This window comes from Podarcis cretensis (assembly GCF_951804945.1).
Source record: "Podarcis cretensis genome assembly, chromosome: 4".
NCBI classification, from domain to species: domain Eukaryota; kingdom Metazoa; phylum Chordata; class Lepidosauria; order Squamata; family Lacertidae; genus Podarcis; species Podarcis cretensis.
In genome coordinates this window covers 104,213,785-104,233,790 of record NC_137173.1, presented here as the reverse complement: position 1 = coordinate 104,233,790, position 20,006 = coordinate 104,213,785, and the positions used below count along the sequence as shown (strand labels likewise).

General features: G+C 43.2%; 1 long non-coding RNA gene across 1 annotated transcript in view; it reads right to left on the bottom strand.

Moving 5' to 3' along the window:
* Positions 1-19,203, bottom strand: part of LOC307214516 — a 94,632-nt gene extending 75,429 nt beyond the window's left edge. The window contains exon 1 of the long non-coding RNA XR_013838179.1: positions 19,079-19,203. This is a non-coding gene — a long non-coding RNA (uncharacterized lncRNA). The remainder of the gene's footprint in view (positions 1-19,078) is intronic.
* Between the last annotated feature and the right edge of the window lie 803 nt (positions 19,204-20,006).

Sequence of the window (20,006 nt, the reverse complement as noted above, 5' to 3'; positions counted from 1 at the left end):
TTTTGTGTATTTTATTTCTTTGGTAATTAGTGGGTCTGAGCATTGCTTTGTTTATTATTTAAATATGGGTTTTTTGTGTGGATATTATGGTATATGAAATATTAATGCATTATATGATTCCCCCCCTTTCCCTCCTATAATAATTTGCAGTGTATATTTGTTGTTGTTGTTGTTGTTGTTGCTGCTGCTGCTGCAAGTCGCTTGGAGACCTTCAGGTGACAAGCAGCTAATAGGGCTACTAAATGCAATGCAATGCCAGGGGCTGGTGGGGCACCTGTGGAGGTGCCACCCAAGGTGCGCTGCTCCACTCTGCCCAATGGGCGGGTTGGCCCTGCCTTCCATTTCAGGAAGACCCAGTAGCCTCACAGGTGGGTGGGGCAAGTCCAGAGTCACTGTTCAAAAGGATGCTTTAAACTGCAGTTCTGATCATTCACTGCATGGGCCAGTTCTACATACAGCAGGACTAAACATTCCCAGTTCTAGCCCAACAGTTTCAGGAGTTCAAAAGCCTCTGGGCTTCCTTCCTTCTGTGCACCCAGAAGCATTGCCTGATCAGTGGTTCACAGAGAACTGCACAGTGCGTTGTCCTCTGAGGGTGGTTGGCACTCAGTCTTATACCCATACATGTTTACAGCTTATGTGCAAGCAAATTTTGCCTCCAATTTTATTTTGAAAGAAAAAACAGCCTCGGCTATCAGCCTTTAAGAGGGACACCGCTGTATGTCTAAGTTAAAATTAGGCATGCTTCCTAAGGGGTTAAACCTATTGAACGCAGTGGGACTGCCTTCTGCATAAACCTTCTTCGGCATGCGCTTCAAGGCTCCCAGGTATAACAATGAAAGCATTGTGCCCTTAATTGTTTTCAGATGTGACTTGCATGTGGAATAAACATGCGTGAAGGACGGCATTATGGCATCAGCCTTGAAAACCAACCCGCGTGTCTTTATTAGAACACTTGAACAGAATCCCTTGTACACAGCTGTATGCGAAGAAAGCTCTTTGCATGCAGCTGGAGCACCAGCAAGCCATGGGTAGAGATGGATACACAGCCCCTGCTCTTCTAGTATTCCTGTGCAGGTGGCCCAGCAAGCGCACATTCAACAACCAAGCCGTGCTCAAGGCCTTGCTCTGAAAATGTTACAGAAAAACTAGTGCAGCCAGTAATAAATTAAAGGGAACTATACTGTGTTTTTCAGGCATTCAGCTGTAAATCAAAATGATCTTATGGATATTTGGAAGCACCTTGTGAATATCTCTTACCTGGTAACAAAATCTGGTTGAAACATCAATAGATGCTCCCACCTAAAGGTTTATTCAGGCTTGGCTAAGAAGATCTGCACTTGTCATCCAGGCACCACCAACCTTCACTACTAGGCTGGGTCTGGGGCACCACCTTCAATCAGCAATTTGGTACCAATAAAAAACATGTGCTACACACATGTAAAAACTGCTTCTTACAGGATCCCAAGCTGTATAGTCTGCAAGTATAGTCTGTAAGCATATGACATCTATTCAGTTGACCAGCTGAAAGTATACCTTCTGACAGAAGCCCGCTTCCCTCATCTGTGTGAAATCAGTTCCTGTACATGTTTAAGTCATTTACAGAGTCCTGGTAGAAGGAAAGAAGCAAGCAAGTAACAGTGCCATCAAGGCAGGACTTTGAGCCAGGATCCTCAGGGTCCTACTCAGCAGAATGAGCAAAAGAACTGTCATTTGCAGCAGGCCTGGCTTACTACATTCTAAAAGGAAGCAATACATACAGTAGTACCATCTAAAGAGGAGGCTCTCCTTAAGACCTTTAAGTTCAAAGCATAACATTACCTTTTTGTTCCTGAATAAAACAGGAGACCAGGGTAGTGATTTGTGTTGAAATTCACCTTAACATGTGGAGTTTGGGGAATCCTGGTCTAGCCTAAATGTTCCTGGATCTCATAAGCCAGTCACTTTTATTAGGATGACCTCAGAGACCACCCCTGCTTTATGCAGAAGTTCTTTTGTCTGCACCAACAGAGATGGTGTGCCGACCTTTTAAGGGAGGCGGAGAATTACAGTGACTGAGTTTTTCTCACCAGCTCCCATCACTGAGCATGTAAAACCTTCTAGCACCTGCTTTGGAGAGTATGCAGTAATGCAATGACGAGTCATAAAAACCTGGATGCATGCTGTAACCAACTGGAGCTTTTCCTATTCACCAACTTTTAAATCCATATGCCAGTGCTGCCTTGGAACGTTCGCTGTCCAAGCTACATCAAGGGACAACTCTTGCCTACTTTTTTACAATATAGCTACAATTTGGCGTTCATTCTAAGGCTTATTGTCCATCTGTGTACAGTACTGCAAAAATATTAAGAGAACACTACCAGCTCAAAGATGGCTAAGCATCTCACATTATTGTTGATCTTCCAAGTGGGATTACTAGGATGGGCAATAAGGAAGATGGGGGCTGGATCTGATAATCATCTTCTACCAAAGCTTCCCAATTCTTCACTCCTCCTCATTTGTTATGCTCTAATCTTCTGAAATATCTCTGTCTGTCTGTCATTTGTTCCTCCTGTTGCAGAAGTCTCAAGTAGCTGCACTCCTGGCCCTTTCTGGCCTTGCCTGGAGGTCCCACCGATAGAATCACAGAATCTTAGAGTTGGAAGGGACCCAAGGGTCATCTAGTTCAACCCCCTGCAATGTAGGAATCTCAGCTAAAGCATCCCTGACAGGTGGCCACCCAACTTCTCTTTAAAAACCTCCAAGGAAGGAGAGTCCACCACCTCTCGTGGGAGTCTGTTCCACTGCCAAACAGCTCTTACTGTCAGAAAGTTTTTATGAATGTTTAGTCAGAATCTCCTTTCTTATAACTTGAAGCCATTGTCTTGAGTCCTACCTTCAAGAGCAGAAGAAAACAAGCTTGTTCCCTCTTCCATGTGATAGCCCTTAAGATATTTGAAGATGGCTATCATATCTCCTCTCTCTCTCTCCTCTTTTCCATGCTAAACATACCCAGCTCCTTCAAGCACTCCTCATAAGGCTTGGTTTCCAGAGTCTTGATCATCTTGGTTGCCTTCCTCTGCACACCTTCCAGCTTATCAACATCCTTCTTAAATGGTGGTGCCCAGAATTGGACACAGGACTCTAGGTGGGTTCTGACCAAGGCAAAATAGAGCAGGACTATTACTTCCCTTGATCTAGACCAAGCACCCCCAAACTCAGCCCTCCAGATGTTTCGGGACTACAACGCCCATCATCCCTACCTAACAGGACCAGTGGTCAGGGATGATGGAAACTGTAGTCCCAAAACAGCTGGAGGGCCATGTTTGGGGGTGCCTGATCTATACACTAAAAAGGTAAAAGGACCCCTGACCATTAGGTCCAGTCGTGACTGACTCTGAGGTTGCGGCGCTCATCTCACTTTATTGGCCAAAGGAGCCGGCATACAGCTTCCGGGTCATGTGGCCAGCATGACTAAGCCGCTTCTGGCGAACCGGAGCAGCACACGGAAACGCCGTTTACCTTCCCACCAGAGCGGGACCTATTTATCTACTTGCACTATTTCTCTACTTGCACTTGACGTGCTTTCGAACTGCTAGGTTGGCAGGAGCAGAGACCGAGCAACGGGAGCTCAACCCGCTGTGGGGATTCGAACTGCCAACCTTCTGATCGGCAAGCCCAAGAGGCTCGGTGGTTTAACCCACAGCGCCACCCACGTCCCGGATCTATACACTACACTTCTGTTGATGCAGCTTAGAATAGCATAAGTTTTTTTGCTGCTGCATCATCACACTGTTGACTCATGTTAAGCTTTTCACATGTACTGCTAGTAAACCAGGTGTTCCCCATTCTATATTTGTGCATCTGGTTCTTCCTGCGTAGGCGTAGAACCTTACATTTGTCCCTATTGAAATTCATTTTGTTAGCTTGTGCCCAGTTCTCCAATCTGTTAAGGTCATTTTGAATTCTGATTCTGTCTTCTGCAACATTAGCTACCCTTCCCAATTTGGTGTCATCTGCAAATTTGATGAGCACCCTCTCAATTCCTTATCCAAGACATAAAGATGCCAAACAGCAGCAGACCAGGAACCCCATGGCACACCACTTGTAACTTTTTTCCAGGAGGACAAGGAACCATTAATGAGTACTCTTTGGGTTTGGTCAGTCAACCAGCTGCAAACCCACCGAACAGTTACCTCATTCAACCCACATTTTACCAGCTTCCTCGCAAGAATATGGGGGACTTTGTCAAAAGCCTTACTGAAATCAAGATATACTATGTCCACAGAATTTCCCTGATCCACCAAGTTTGTAATTCCATCAAAAAAAAGAAATCAGATTGGTCTGGCATGACTTAGTTTTGAGAAACCCATGCTGGGTCTTAGTAATCACAACATCCTTTTCAAAATGCTCACAGGCCAACTGCTGAATAATCTGTTCCAGGACCTTCCCTGGTATCAATGTCAAGCCCACCGGTGGGTCTGGGTCTTCCTTTCCCCCCTTTTTAAATATGGGGACATTTGTCTGCCTCCAGTCTGTAGGGACCTCACCTGTTCTCAAAGAATTCTCAAAGATAATAGACGAGGCTCTGAAATTACATCCACAAGCTCCTTTAAACCCATGGATGTAGCTCACCAGGTCCTGGAGATTGGAATTCATTTAAAGTAGCCTGGTGTTCCCTTACCATCTCTTTTCCTATCTTGGGCTGCAGCTCCCTCCTTACATCATTTATTCTGTTATCACCAGGTTGGGAATCACTTTTCCTTTGGGTGAAGACAGAGACAAAGTAGATGTTGAGGAGTTCCACCTTTTCCCTGTCACCCAATAGCATTTCTCTCTGTTCCCCACACAGAGGACCTACCACTTGCTTGTTCTTCCTCTTCAGACATAGCTGAAGAAACCTTTTTAATTATTTTTAACCTCTCTTGCAAACCTGAGCTCATTCTGAGCTTTAGCCAGCCTGACTTTCCCCCTGCAACTGTTGACTACTTGTGTATACTCCTCCTTTGTGATTTCCTCTTTCTTCCATTTCGTATATATACCCTTCGTAACTCTCAGCTCATCTGTAAGCTCCTCATGCAGACACACCGGTTTCCTTAGATGCCTCCCACTTTTCTTTCCTGTTGGTATTATCTAGATTATTACTGATACTGTGGTACCTCGGATTAAGAACTTAATTCATTCCGGAGGTCCGTTCTTAACCTGAAACTGTTCTTAACCTGAAGCACCACTTTAGCTAATGGGGCCTCCCGCTGCCACTGCGCCGCAGGAGCACAATTTCTGTTCTCATCCTGAAGCAAAGTTCTTAACCTGAGGTAATATTTCTGGGTTAGCGGAGTCTGTAACCTGAAGCGTCTGTAATCTGAAGCATCTGTAACCTGAGGTACCACTGTATACTACTTTATTTCCTTCCCCCCTTTATACCCCAAATTCACATATTCTGAAAAACCAAAACTCAGTCCCAAGTATACTGAAGCCTGTGTACATGCAACTTGATTTGCTCTCATTTATCTTTTGCTACCTTTACTTCTCCCATTTTTCCTTCAGCCCCCAAGCACGATAAAGCACCATGTAAAGGGAAAGGGAAAGGGGCCCCTGACCGTTAAGTCCAGTCGCAGACGGCTCTGGGGTTGCGGTGCTCATCTCGCTCTATAGGCCACGGAAGCTGGCGTTTGTCTGCAGACAGCTTCTGGGTCATGGGGCCAGCATGACTAAGCTGCTTCTAGTGAACCAGAGCAGTGCACAGAAACGCCATTTACCTTCCTGCCACAGCAGTACCTATTTATCTACTTGCACTTGACGGCTTTAAAACTGCTAGGTGGACAGGAGCAGGGACCAAACAACTGGAGCTCACCCCATTGCGGGGATTCCAACCGCTGACCTTCTGATCAGCAAGCCCTAGGCTCTGTAGTTTAGAGCGCAATGCCACCCACATCCCTAAAGCACCATGTACAATGTACAAAGAGTTCCAAACTGGAGGTGAGCAAGGGTTTGCCCACACAGGAATAGCCCTGTGCCTAGAAAGAAGCAGCTACCCAGTTCAAACTGCATTGCTTGCTTTGAGTTTCATAGAATCAAAGAATCTTAGAGTTGGAAGGGACCCAAGGGTCATCTAGTCCAACCCCATGCAGTGCAGGAATCTCAGCTAAAGCATCCAGGACAGATTTAAAAGATTTTGATTGCAAAGCACACCAAATTATATCTGAATGGAATCAAAGGGAGGAGTGACCCTTGCCAATCCCCAGACTATGTGGGGAAAAGAGTTTGATTGGACTGGGCACAGGCATGGAATACGTATATGACTTCCAAGCGGAATTACAGGACTGGAAAGCATTGCCATCGCTAACTTTTTGTGAATCATCAATTTCCCCAGCACAGAGATGGAAATATTTTCCTCCACACTGTCAGTTCATTCCTTGAGAGAGTTAAGTGTAAAGGGGAGAGAGTTTTAGAGCAGGAAACTCTGGGCTGAAGTCTCTGCTCCGTCAGAAGGGTCACCGGGTAGCAAGTCTCTCTTTTGACCTATCCTATCTCACAAGCTTGCTGTCAGGGTGGCATGAAGAGGGAAGCCCCATTAACACTGCTCTGACCTCCTTGCAGGAAGGGTAAACTAAAGATGCAATAAACCCATTTTTCTTAGCTTTTCAATCATAGTTCATTCATTCATCTGCACTTAAAGCACTATTATACCACATTAACAGCCACGCCTTTCCACAGATAATCCTGGCAACTGCAGTTTGTGAAGAGTGCTGAAAATTACTGAGGCTTCAGGCAGAGCTGGAGCTAGGGGGGGCAGGGGGGCTAGTCAGATTTTATGCCCCGGGTGAAGCCTCCAGAGGGGCGTCATTCAGGCTCCCAGTCTGTGTGTGTGTACACAAATGGGCACGGTGTGTGTGTGCGTGCACCAAACTGTGTCTTTGACCCTAGTTTTGCTCCTGCTTGAGGTCCCCCTATTTCCCTCACAGAGCTACAATTTCAAGGGGGGTTTGTTAAACCCCTCTGAGAATTATAGCTCTGTTAAAGGAATAGGGATCTCCTAACAACTCTCACCAACAAACAAACCACAGTTCCCATGATGCTTTGGGCAAAGCCATATCTATCAACGTGGCATAATCATGGGCAGCAACAGAATGAGACAAGCACCCCCCAAACAAGGAGATCACCCACTCCCAGCCCATTGCTGGACTCCTCACTAGGAAGGGTAGAAAAAGCAAGGCTCCCCCAGCAGGTAGTGCCAGCTGTCATTCTGGGAGGCCAGAATGCCCCGCCTTCCCCCCCCCCCATAACACAACTGTATATAACACAACTGTATAATAACACAACTGACATAAAAGAGGGACTATATGTGGTTGGCCAAATACTTGGAAATGACCTCGCATGCACAATTTTTGCACATTGTCAGACCTTTTATCTTTTAATGGGTTTTTCTTCAGGGTTTCACTGCAGCGTTCGCATGCTTACAACACTCGCAAATGCCAACATTCTGTATTGAAATTGTCCTGCTGTTGTCTCACTTCCCTCATAATATCAGTATAAAATTTAATTACATAGATTGAACTTTTTAGTCTTGTCTCAGGATATAAAATTAGTTTCCATAAATCACTCCCTCCACAGAGTCTGCTGGGTGAGCTCCCCTTTCTGGACTCTGGCATAAACAACTATTTTCAAGTGGAGGCCGACAAAGCTGGTTTTTGCAGCTATTTCTCAGACTTTGGGAGACAAGCACAAAAACTACCACTTTTGTTCAGCGGGGCGGGGAGGGGGAGCAGTTTCATATGCCATTTGCTAATTGGACAGTACATTTAAGGTTCAGCAGTGATTTAATCAAATCATGGTTCAGAGAAGGATGCATTTTCATTGTGATTTTTCCCTTCCTCTGAAATCACATGAATTTTAACTCATGCATATCTAATTTTAGTATTTCATGTTTCACGGTGTCTTAACTCTGCATTTTACTGAACCCTGATACTAAATTTCTCCCCTCCCCCCGTCAAATGTCAGATATTAATAGGGCAACTGCATGCGATAGTTGCATTCCCAGATGATGCTGGATGAGAAATTTTGCTTTGCACTAGAACTCTGAATCACCCCTCCTACGCGCATAAGGAGAGCCTCCTGGATCAGACCAGAGGAGCCCCTCCAGCACTTAGTCTGCCATCCACAGAGGACAACCAGAAGCTAAATGAAACCAACAAGCTGGACCTGAGCAGGACAGCACTGCCTTCACACAGCAGTGGGTATTCGGAGCTTACTGGCTCTGGCAATGGCGGCAGAACATTGCCAACATGGCTAGTAGTAGCCAGGATCTTGATGAAGGGTTGGTTTACAGTTCCAAACAGTATTTTTTGTCATCACCCCAGGGCAGAGAGACAAATGGGGGGCTGGGGAACCTGAAAACTGCTCCTTCATCTTGGGGGCACTGAGGTGGAATCTACACACATATAAACAAGTTTTGAAAATGCTTTTTTTTGAAAAGCGTTTTAAAAAATACAGTCATACCTTGGGATAAATGTGCTTCAAGTTAAGTATTTTCGGGTTGCGCTCCGCGGCGACCCGGAAGTAACGGAGTGCATTACTTCGGGTTTTGCCGGACGCACATGCGCAGACGGTCAAAATGACATAATGCATGGAAGTGGCAAAACGTGACCTGCGCACACGCAGACGCGGGTTGCGTTTGCTTCAGGATGCAAACGGGGCTCCAGAACGGATCCCGTTTGCATCCCGAGGTACCACTGTACATTGAATTTTCCATAAGGCTCACCATCGGCATCTAGTGTCACATTGTATATTGCACTTGAAACGTTTTATTTGCAGTCACCCAGAGATGTTACATGATAGCCCCCAAACAATCTTTCTCATCATTGGGGTCCCTAAGAAATTTGGGGCTGTGTGAAGGATTGGGGAATGTGAAACCTATTCCCTGGGGTTAGATACAAAAATACAAATGCATAAAGACTCACAACACACCCAAAATACAATGTTTAAGGGCAGCACCTCAAAATAGCTTTTTCATGCAGAATCCTAAATGAATCTTAAAGGGAAGTGGGACTTCTAGTGAAAAGGGGAGAGGGACACCTGTCACTTTTTTGGATGATAGATGATAGTTCCTATATACTTCTTACATCATATGGTATGTAAGAATAGCCCAGGCACCTATTTCCTTGCTGCAAAACAGTACTGGAAGTGGGTGGTTTGGAATGAAAACACGGGGTGTAAATGGGGCTGCCTAGTTCTTCCCCTGCCCACCTCTCAACATTGTTATATTGTGTTTGAGGGGGCGGTGGGAGCATCCCTCCCAGCTTGTGGGGTGCGGGCTGAGGTTTCTCAGAACCATGGCAAAGCAGGAAGAAGGGTTGAACTCATTTCTCCCCAAACGTGATCAAACCCAGCACCCAGTTACTATTAATACTTCTAGATTCATAAAACTGAAATCAGGGGTGGAGAAGCTGTAGTTCTCCACATGCTGTTGTGTGCCTGACTATGCATTTGCCTCCAAGAGACGCACAGGTCTGCCAGTTGTCTGCCTTTTAAATAGATATAATATAGACAACAGTAGAATATGGCAGGCTAGTTTTAAAGATTGGTTACCTTAATTTTGATAGTGTTCACATTTTCCCATCTAGTAATTTCACCTAAAGTCTGACCTTTTGGGCAGGGAGATGGAGCAAAGTGACAGTAAGCTCTAATGTTTAGGAAAAGAAATGTTTCCTTCTAAGTGGCTGCTCCCAGACTTTTGAACTCCCTCTCCAGGGAAGCCAGCCTGGCTCCCTCCTTGTTGTCCTTCCTCCAGCAGGTAAAGACCCTCTTGTTCCTACAGGCTTTTGGGAACTGACTTTTAATGAAAGGACTGATTCCATACTGTTTTTATTGTAATTATCTGTATGTTTTTAATAGATGTTTTAGATAGATAGATAGATAGATAGATGCTAGGGAGGGAGCTGGATAGATAGTGTTACAAGACCTGGGTGCTTCCCCCTCTCTTTGCCGATGGGGTTCCAGGCACGCACCCAGGTCGGTGGTCCTTTGGTGAATTGAGACATGGTGGAGACTGTCGTAGCTTTAAGAAATATGATTTATTCACCTATTTACACATTCAGTCTGCATGGAGTGAGTCCAGTCCTTACAGCATGGTCATTTCAAGAAGAGCTCGTGCGACACAGCAGTGCAGCCAGCCTGCCCAAAATGGAGCCCAGTCTTTCTTCCTTCTTTTTCCCAGCAACCCTGGCTCAGGACTCTTCCTATCATCTCACATTCAGTTACCCTGGGAACTTTCCAAATCCCTTGTCTCTGTTCACTCCTCAGGACAAGGGGAAAGGACAGTTCTCTTGCCTTGCCAATGGCCCTGTATTGTTTCTTAATGGCGCTAGCCTGACCAGGTCATTTAGCTTAGGCCAGCTCAAGAATTCCTCTGCAGCTTGTATTTCTCCCTTCACATTGCAGATAATCAAAATCTTATCACTTATTAATTTCTAGGGTTTAGGGGGTCCCCCTCCCAAATCTATAACACTAGATAGATGGATAGATGATGATGATGATAGATAGATAGATAGATAGATAGATAGATAGATAGATAGATAGATATAATTCTATTAAGGTTTAGTTGTTTTAGTTCACATTTTATCTGTTGACCTACTTGAGTCAGGGGAAAGGGTGGGGTATAAATAAATATAACAACAACAACAACAACAACAACAACAACAACAACAACAACAACAACAACAACAGTACCTCATCTTGTTGTTTGTATTCAGTTAACCAACTTTTCTTTGGTCATCAACTTTATCACCTGGAAGGCAAATAAAAATGATCCTACAGGAACAAGGCAGCATTTAGGCTAATCTTGTTCAATTGGAAGAAAGAAACACAAGGATTTCCAAAACTTGAGCCAAAAGTCAGATACGGAAATTCTGGGAGTTCTCTGTTATTGGAAACATTGTGAGTGATTCTGCTAGAGACATTTTGTAACAAATCAAATGAAAATGAAAAACTTTAAGCACAACCAACATCAAAACTGGAAGGAGTGGCAATTTTTCTATTTTCACTAATCTCACAACACAGCAGTCTTGAAAAATTCCATTCTCCATGACTGCCAGCTCCACAATTGGGGAAATCAAGGGAAGACAGCAGGGGGTTATCACATGACATGAGAAAACTGTTCTTCAGAAGATGACCTGAAATGTTCTAATTATTGGTTATTCCCTCTAGTCGGCAAATGCAGCCAGCAATCACGTAAAGTTCAGTGAACCCACAAGTGTACAGCTGTTATCTTTGACTTGTGGCCAAAACAAAATTGGAACAAAATTTACTCAGACAAGAAGAAAGTCGTCTCTTTAAAAGCAGTTATTTTTTGAGCCAGATATACAGGTTTGAAAATAAAAAGTAAATGATCTTTTTTCTTCCTATGAATTGAGCCATGGTCAACATCTTGGACAAAATGTTAACATGGATTAGCTCCTTGACTGAACAAAGTCTCACCAAGACTAGCTGCCCAGAGTCTCTAGAGCTTTGGATAGTTTTTCCCCTTGATACTGACTTTTTCGTATTTTATCTTTTAAGACATGTTGTCTCTCCTTCACATATTTATGAAAGACTTGGTTGATTTTATTTTGCTACAAACAAGAGGCTCAGTGGTGCTGGCAATGGCAGCACTCTGGCACGCTTTAATAGATGCAAAGAATGCCAGTGTGGTCAAAGTGAGGACAAAAGAAATAGCTGACTGCTGTTTTCCTCACTCAGCATATCAATTTTCTTTATGCTGTTAGGTAAAGGATCCCTGGACAGTTAAGTCTAGCTGAATTTTACTATGGGGTTGCAGCGCTTATCTCACTTTCAGGCCAAGGGAGCCAGTGTTTGTCCACAGACAGCTTTTTGGGTCATGTGGCCAGCAGAACTAAACCGCTTCTGGTGCAACAGAACACCACAACAGAAGCCAGAGCACACGGAAATGCCATTTACCTTCCCGCCACAGCTGTACCTATTTATCTACTTGCACTGGCATGCTTTCAAACTGCTAGGTTGGCAAGAGCTGGGACAGAGCAACAGCTCACCCTATAGCACGAATTTGAACCGCCAACCTTCCTATCAGCAAGCCCAAGAGGCTCAGTGGTTTAGACCATAGCACCACCCGCATCTCCAATCTTTAAAGTGTATTGCAAGTTCTCATTGTGTGACGTGACATGTAAATGGCAGCTTTGAGATGCAGCCAACATCTTTCTTGTCTCATTTCCCCCCCACCCCACCCCAAAGGAATTTCAATGGCCTTTAGATTAATCATGCATTCCCTGGCACTGAAGGTTAAGAACAAATCATAAATTGGGAATAGAATTCCAGGGTTTTTGATGTGTAAAAAATGACCTAATATAGCAGATGTGGGGAATTGTGACCCTCCAAATGTTGCTGGACTGCAGCTCCCACCACCCCTGATCCCTGGCCAGGCTGGCAGGGGGGGATGGAGTTCAGCAGCATCTGGAGGGTTACAGCTTTCCCTCCCCTACAATACAACAGATCAGAAGAATCTTTATTTGCATCAGCCACTAGCCATAGAAAAAGGTCTACATAAAAACACTGTTCTCCCCTGCAATTATAAGGTTAGACTTGTAGAAAGAGAAATAAAGTGTTGGACTCAGAACAGGGTGGGATCAAACCTGAGTTCAACCATGTATGCTACTGTGTCCCTGTGGAGGAATCCTGAGCTCCAGTGCTTTTTCCCCAGGTATGCAGGTGAGCGGTATGCAGTGCTGGAACCCTTTTCCCTTTTGTTTTTATTTTACACATCCACACTTCAAAATATTTAGTTCTGCTACATGTGCAATTTCTCCACCTTTTTCCTCTACCCATCTTCCTAGCCGTCTCATTCCTTTTCCTCTACCGCCTTGGAGCAGACTGTAGCAGATCCTACCCCTCTGTCACCAGTTGTGGCAGATACCACCTATGTATGCACTGTACATAACCACCATGGGTTATCTTATGGGGTTTTCTTTTGTGGGGGTAAACTTAGATCTTTGGAGACTCAGGCAGAAGCTGAACAAATAAAAGAACTAATTTACAGAACAAAGTTGATAAAACAAAGGATGTGTCAGGAGACAATGTTCTTTCAGGAAACAGTTAACTTATTAATATTACACTAAATCTAGTGGGTGTTACAGGCTTCTAGACAAGGCTTCTAGATGCACCTTTCTGTTGCTTAATTCAGTTCTTATGCTTCAGTTACATGTTACAGGTTTCTAGCCTAGATGGTCAATGCTCAGCTTATTTCCAGTTATTTCACTTCAGCTCCTTAGCTTAGTTTTTGCATAGGTGTTACAGCTTAATACTTTGGTCCTTAAGCAAGGTGGAACTTTCTGTCAGATCCCCAACCTTCTGTCAATGACACTCCTGAGGTACTTCTGGCAGTGCAACAGACCCAGGGAATCACCTCACCCCTCTTAACAGGCTTGGGAGTCTTCTCTACCTAGAAGATCTCTCTCCTCCCGACTGGATCCTCACAACTTCTAATTCTCCTGCTCAAACTCAGCCCTCCAGTTCACTCCTCTCTGAATACTCTCCCAAGACACCACACTCTGTCTTCCAGTCTAAGCTCAGGAGACTCCTTTCCCTCAGAGCAGAGACCAAGACCAACTCTCTAAGTCTCCCCCACAAACTATCTCTCAACTATCTCAGAAATGCCTTCTTTTATTTCCCCTCCCAAAGTGCAGGCTCCACCCCCATCATCTGGCTGGCAGTCTTGGCGGCCAATCCAAGAGAGGTTCCAGCCCGCTAGTGGATTTCTGAGGCACTGCATCACCAGATGGTCTAGTTCAGCTGTCCGTCACATACATATCTGAATTGCTCTGGTTCTAGTCTAGAGACTGATCATTCACTTAGTTCTGTGTCTGGCAAAAGGTTATTGCACACTTTGCCATTCAGAAGCATTCAGTTCTTGTATGACAATCAGAAGTGGGGGGGGGGGCTGTATTTGTCACCAGGGGACAGCTCTCCCACCTGGGACACCTTACATGTTGGATGGCAAGTTGGGTCAACGTTCTGGCACTCTGGTTAGCCAGCTTGTTGCCTTTCATGTCTGCAGGCATCCAATAAACAACATTACAAGCCTCCAATGACAGACAGTGATAGGAAGTAACAATCAGGAGATGAAGCAGAAAAAGAAGAATTAGTCAAGATAAAGTCCAGATTTGCCTTACCTCAGGAATTCAACACAAATCAGAGTTTTCCCCAAAGGATGAAAGAAGTTCAGCATTAATTACAGATGATCCAATTGGCATCTTTCTTACTACTTTCCAGTCCATTGTGGATGAATGTTGCTCCCTGGGATTTAGATCTATCTGTAAAAATCACAAGATAATCAATATGCATTGAAAAATGTTTCAGAGATACAGTTGCTGATACCGTCGAGATGTAACCCTAACTCACAGAAGCTGAGCAAGCAAGTAAGTCTGAATAATTGTAAATGAGTGCAATTTCAGTTGTTGCAGTAACTATTTAAACCTAAATGCAAGAATGGAATCAGTAGAGTGAAGAGACTATCCCTGGAGGGGCCGTCAGTACCAATAAGAGTTTAGCAGCATGCAGCAGAGACAGTTGTGCATGACACAGGCGCAGCAGTGGTTCAAATAATTCTGAATAAAGGCTGAGCACAGGAGATGTGAAATATATTCTAGTAAATCATTAGGTCCCCTGTGGACAAATAGGGCCCTGTTTCTTCAAAGCTGAAAGCTTTGCAGAACAGTACACTATAGAGCCCCAGTTCAGCTTAAAACAGATAGATACACTATAGATTCATAGCACACATGCTCCTCATTTTGGAAGTTTGGCTGTCCCTCTCATTGGTAATCTTCCAATGTCAACTTAAGGTGTTTTTATTTAATCAAGTTTTTCAGAGATAATAAAAATTGTGGGCCATATATAGATACCAGAGTTTTGAAGTTTGTTGTTTTAAGGATGGTTTTAGAATTTTCATTGCTGCATTTTAGTGGATATCATATTTTGTGGGATTGTGTGTTGTAAAACTATGATGTGGCCATTATAGATGAAGAGTGGGATATAAAACAAACAAGTATACATTCCCGCCAGTTTAGGGTTACCAGATGTCCCTGGTTCCCGGGGACAGTTCCCAGATTTGCAAATCTGTCCCTGGGAATACCAGTCAGCCTGGTAGCGCTGCTTGCTGCTCGCTGCCGCCACCACTGCCAAAGGGGAACTGGGGACGTCCGGCAGTAGAGATCTCCTGTCCCCTTTGTTTTGACAGATCGGGGGAGGCTCAGGAGTCTTGGGTGGGTGGGCGTTGTCCAGTTTTTTAGAGAACTCTGCGCATTGATGTTTCACAGGATGCAAAAGAAGGGCTTTGCACCTTTATACAGCATGCATGTGTGCTTGAGCCCAGGGTCTTTTGCCTCGCCATCCCCACTACTGACTCCCTGCTGCTACTCAACTTCCAAAAAAGAAAAAGGAAAATGTGTCCTCGGATTCATTGAAAAAAATCTGGTAATCATATGCCAGATGTCCACTATAAAAGAACTACCAGAATTTACTAATTAATTAAAACATTTTAACCTTGCCTTTGATCTAGGATCTCTTAAAGCAGGTACTACCATCCATAGTAAAAATAATAATAAAGTAAGAATACATAGCCAACTAGAGGTTATACAAAGACAGAGCACAACCACAGCACAACAATATGGAACAGTCCTACATACAAACATTTTTTATAGGGTGAGGTGGGGGACATGATCTATGGTATTTATACACGAACAAACTACCTGTGTGCTCAGGGGACCTGCAAAAATATGGTAGGGCAGGATGCCACAAGAGTCCTGCTTTAGTGATATAGACAACTGAGTTAAAGATCAAGGGTATAAAAAAACTAAAGTTATGCCAGCAATGAATGCTGGAAAAACCACATCTTTCAAAAGGCTAGAAGGAACAAGGACAACTAGGAAGCCATTCCATCTCCAAGAAACCTCTCTCACGTTCCCACCACCATATTTAAGATGGATAATAAATGGCTTTGTCATAAAAGCTCTAAGCAGTTTGTAAGAAACAATAAAATTATCAACAAAACAGTTAAAACCAAGTGATTGAAAACATTTAAAAGCTACTCTAAAATTGTAACACCACATTATATAACAATGATAAGCAATTAACTGTGTTTAAAATGGCTTCCTGAAACATGGTGAGAGGCAACCATAAAGCTTATATGAAAACCAAATAAGGCCCACGACATCCTACTGACCAATCTCACAACTGTACCAAGATGCAGAGATTATTTTATAGCTATTCTTGCTAAAAGAATGAATAAAATTATGCTATACACACACACTAAGTTCCAAAAGGCTTTATGAAAAAAATCACAAACCCTTCTAAGAAATGTAAAAAGACTGATCAATTTCTTAGAAATGAGTAAAGAACAAAATCAACAACCACTTTTCTTTTCTTATTTGACATGGAAAAGCCTTTTGATCAATTACAGTGGAGCTTTCTTACCAGGGCCACGCAAGAACTGAACTTAGGTAGCCTTTTCAAGACATAGACAAATTTTCTGTATCAATGCTTAAAATAAAAAATCTACATAAATAATCCCATGCCAAAAATGCCACCTATCTACCAAGGAACACGTTTGGGGAGTCCATTATCCCCTTTACTCTTAACTGTATTTCTTGAACTCTTGGCAATTCACATACAAGAAAATAAGAAGATTAAAGGATTAGATCCAGAATTTAAGAGGTAAAAATATCTTTGTATGCTGATGACATAATATTATATCTATCCCAGCCAGAATGTTGGGGGGGGGGGAATGCCCTCCAGCTGTATATAGGAAAGCCTTGGGCTATAACGTAAATATTCTAAAATCTGGTTTTTTGGAGTAAACATCTCAAGTGAACAACAAAATAAGCTTCTAGAAACTACTAAACTAAATTGGAAGTCCGCTCTGATATCTGGGGATTTGGATTCACTCAAATTTTGAACTAATGAAGGAATACAACTGCAATTTATTTTATACACAAATATAGAAGGACTAAAATAACTGGGGAAAATATCCAGTGTCATGGCTGGGGAGGATAGCTATCATAAACCTGGTTACTTAGCAAAATTGATATTTCTGTTCGTTTTTGCTGGAAATTGTTATTTTAAAAAAACCTAGCACTTTGGCAACAGAAAGTAATAAAATTTATCTGAAGAAGCAGACCTTCAAGAACAGCTAATGAAAATCTCTACCAAAAAATTAACAAAGGCAGCCTTGAGGTGCCTGAATTATTTGCTATCATCAAGCATCTAAACTAGCTCTAATTAAGTGGATGTTATATGTCTCCTATATAAGTAGAAGAATTCTTTATAGAAAATCTCTGTGGAAGACACTTTGATATAAGCCACAACAAAAACATCTCAAACTAAAAATTTATACTTTCTACCAAAGCAACAATTAAAGTTTGGATTAAGCTCCCTATTTATTTAGCCTCTGTCTTTTCACCACTGGCATCAATTCTACAGGATGAATTGGTGGATAAAGAACTATATAGGACAATCAATACTTCAATATGGATAAATATATTGTGGGTATGTGAATCATAGAATCATAGAATCCTAGAGTTGGAAGAGACCACAAGGGCCATCGAGTCCAACCCCCTGCCAAGCAGGAAACACCATCAGAGCACTCCTGACATATGGTTGTCAAGCCTCTGCATAAAGACCTCCAAAGAGGTGCTTGGATTTAAGATGAAAATATGATCTCTCAACACCAAGCACTCTCCCATTATTTCAGATTTGCGTGTGTAGGTCCCCAGGCCACCCCTCAAATAATTTCACACATAACACGTAATTTTAGTTTTGGTTTTTGGGCACTATTTTGGCCACAACTTTATTAAAATAAAAAATCAGTGAGTGGTTGTTTAGACATTGGTTATGACTATCTGTCCCCCCGCCTGGGACAGAACTGACATCCCGAGGTCCGATTGGTAGAAGGGAAAGTCAAACTTGGGGGTAATTTGAGCTAAGCGTCGGACCCACGCCGCTCACCCCAGCAGCTCCCCGAAAGCTTGCCAGCCCTGGTCCCATGACAGGGATTCCCATGACAGGGATTGGGCGGCCCTGGTCCCATGACAGGGATTGGACGAAATCGTGGCAAGCCCCAGGATTCCTTTAACGGAATTGCCTTCAGCGCAATAGGAGGGGCAGGCACAGCCTAACCTGACCCCTCCACCACCAGCATATTATAACCAATGCCTAACCGCAACCTTACAAGTTGTGACGAATTGCTGATTAGTAGGCAAAAACCAAATGGCACAGCCAATCACCAAATGGCAAAATTCCTACTAGGCCCCTGCTCCAAAGCAGACAACCCCATGACAGGCAAAGCAAGGTCAACCGGAAAAGAGGGCGGGCGGGCGGGTGATCCGATGCACTCTGCAAAGAGAAAGAGAAACCAGAGCGCACCAATATTTAAAGACTATGGTCCCACCCACCCAATTTGCAACATACAATTTGCCACAGCAACCCGGTTACCCAATCAAAGTACCAGGCAACAACCATTAACCTGCCTGGCAACAAATAGGGCTGACCCGGCGGCCCACACCGCAACACGCACTCTCATTTATGGAGAACGCGCTTTTTCAACTTAGACATGTGGCAGAGAAAATAGTAGATAAATATGGTAAGCAGCATAAACTGACTGCATTTGAAGCTCTTATAATGAAACTCAACCCAAAAAGATTGATTACTATACTAACATCTACATAACCCTTTTGGAAATTAAACTCGTTTGAACGTAGTCCATATGCAAGATAAAATGGGATTATAGAAACAGTTAAAATGGGACTATAGAAAAAGTTCTATTAAGCATAAACTCCAACATGCAACAACAAGAATGGACTTGGGTGTTCAATAATATCCTCAAACATTTAATAAGTTTCCAGCATTAAAAAGCATTTCTTTAAGAGAATATCCCAGTGATATCTCACTCCTCATAAACTAACCAGAATACATAAAGTAAAATTCCCAGCTACATGTGTGGATCTTTAAGAACAGATTATCTGAGCATTATCTGGGACTATAAAAGGTTGTAATGATTCTGGAATGTATATTTAATATAATGCATGACAGCACTGACCTCAACTTGCTGCAGTGCTTCAAAACTGCTCTTCTCTGTTGCTTGAAAACAGAGGTAAGACCAATAGATCTAGAAGTGATTGCAACCTTCCGAGCAACTTCTAGCATCCACATCACTAATTACTGAAAGACTAAAACAGTCCCTCGATTAAAAGAGTTTGTAGCCAAGGGCAGAAACTTTGCAATTTTCCAACAGTTTGCCATAAGCGCCTTGCTTGCACCTTTCTGCACAGGGTAGCAAGCACAGAGTAACTGCAGGTTATTGCTACAGCAATGCTAAGCAATCCTGCTGTTTAGGCAACCAAATGCATAATCTTAGCCAACTTCATAAATGGGTAAAGAGTTTTCAAAAGCCTTAGAAGAGGCAGTTTTGAATCAGTGGATTTCCAATATCTCAAGCAAGACCTGATAGCTCAAAATCACACTTAAGAGGATTGGTTTCTATGTGGAATGGTTTTATAGTTGAACTTCTTTGGTATGAGAGATAGATTTAGTATAGAACAAGAAACTGTGCCAAAGCAAAGATTGTTCTTTACACGATATGGAAGGGTGACATTGCTAATGCAGTGCCCAAGAAATTCCATGACTTCTGTAGGTCTGAAAAGCTGCACCTTTGAAACGGATTAGTGATGCTACATGATGGAGACAATCTTAGAATAAGTAAATGTAAATGTGTTGGGTGCATAATTTCTCCCCACACACACTTGTTTTACCCCATTGTTGTGTCTACGCCAATGCTTTTTAGAACTATGGACACCTGGTTTCCTGCTCCCTGATTAATTTATAGTGGGAGACGTGCCAAGGCTTAAACCTGCCTAACTATCACCAAGATGCCATTCCAGTGCATTGTGGGTGTGATTTTCAATTCTAAAGCCCAGAGAGAGAGAGAGAGAGAGAGAGAGAGAGAGAGAGGAGATTAAATTGCAGAG